A 1,736-nucleotide genomic window follows, 5' to 3' on the forward strand; every position below is an offset into this window, starting at 1 on the left:
GACTGAGAGAAAGAGAAAGAGAGAGAGAGAGAGAGAGAGAGAGAGAGAGAGCATGAGCGGGGGAGGGGCAGAGAGAGAGGGAGACACAGAATCAGAAGCAGGCTCCAGGCTCTGAGCTGTCAGCACAGAGCCTGATGCGGGGCTCGAACTCACAGACCTTGAGATCTTGACCTGAGCCGAAGTTGGACGCTCAAGCGACTGAGCCACCCAGGCACCCCACCAAATTCCCATTTTAGTATTTACTTCTGAAAGTCATAACTTATAGGGCACAGAACCCACTGTGATGTTGCAGAAACCAGAATACAAAAAGGAAGGGACCTTGTAGCAATGCATGCTAGGTATTGCAATTTTCCACATATTCTACCTACATGAAAAACAAATGAGGCTATGTTTTACCTACTTGCATCATCATAAAACTTGGTCATGAATTTCTTGAAGAATAAACAACCTGTGTTGGTCTAAGACTACCATATACAAAGAAATATGTAACATTATTAGATATTGTTAATTGAAATATTCAACTTATTCAGATGTGTATTAAAGAAAGCTATTTGGGTACTAAATAAGCTAAAAGAGTAAGCAAAATCTAAGTATATTTGCTCTTAGCACACATTGAATCAGGAGGTATCATTTTTGTTTGAGGTAGAATAAAAAACAAAAACATAAAAAAAAAATTCTGGCATTGGTGATGGAATCTTACATTTTAACTAACCCATTGAGAGAGGTGGATGGAGCTTGAGGAGCACAGGGCCAGAGACATCGCAGACCCGAGACCCAGAGCATCTCAGAGGTGGTGAATAATAGCTCTTCAAATCTGCAATAAAACATGTCCTCCAATAAAACTACATTGCAAACCATGGGAAAGAGATAGAACGGAGACAGTAACAATATAGAAGAGGCAGAGCCTGGAGATTTTGTGGTGGAAAAAGTCCTGGGCTGACATGTAGTAAATGGGAAAACGGAGGATTTCCTCAACTGGAAGGGGTTTACACATGCTGACAATACTTGGAACCTGAAGAAAATTTAAATTATCCAGAGCTAATTGAAGCATTTCTTAATTCTCAAAAAGCCGGTAAAGAAAAAAAAATGGTACAAAAAGACAATCCTTATCTGATGGTGAATCTCGTGATAGCAAATCAAAGAAGAAAAGAGATGCTGCTGATAAACCAAGAGACTTTGCTAGAGGTCTTAACCCTGAACAAGTAACTGGGGCCACAGACAGCAGTGGAGAATTCATATTCTCATGAAACAGAAAGATTCAGATGCGGCAGACTTGGTGCTGACAAAAGAGGCAAATTGTGTCCTCAAATTGTCATTGCTTTTTATGAAGAGAGACTAACTTGGTGTTCTTGTCCAGAAGATGAAGCTCACTAATTTGTGGTGTTGCTTTATATATAAAATCTGGGTCTTTTTGTTTGTTTGTTTGTTTGTTTGTTTGTTTATTGGGGTGAATAAAGAACATTTCTAGTGAAAATCAAGTTTGATGTGTTTGTTTTGAAATACCATTGGGGGAGCTGTTGGGGTTTTGGCATCTATAACACTGGGTACTTTGAACAAATAAAAGCTTTCTGTAGTTGCTTCCTTTATCAAACAGAATATATAAGACTACGGTTCAGTATTCTCCTGCATTAGAGAACACCTCTTCTAAATGTGGTGAGAAATCTTCAAGTCATTACTCAATAAGAATTTGTGTTTTGGGGTGCCTGGGTGGCTCAGTCAATTAAGTGTCTAACTTC

At 39.2% G+C, this 1,736-nt stretch overlaps 1 pseudogene; it reads left to right on the plus strand.

The window, feature by feature from the left end:
- Positions 1-735: 735 nt before the first annotated feature.
- Positions 736-1,374, plus strand: LOC121017899 (chromobox protein homolog 3-like; annotated as a pseudogene).
- Positions 1,375-1,736: the final 362 nt, after the last annotated feature.

The sequence above is a fragment of the Herpailurus yagouaroundi genome, unplaced genomic scaffold, assembly GCF_014898765.1.
Source record: "Herpailurus yagouaroundi ecotype Mexico unplaced genomic scaffold, PumYag 77, whole genome shotgun sequence".
Taxonomy (NCBI): domain Eukaryota; kingdom Metazoa; phylum Chordata; class Mammalia; order Carnivora; family Felidae; genus Herpailurus; species Herpailurus yagouaroundi.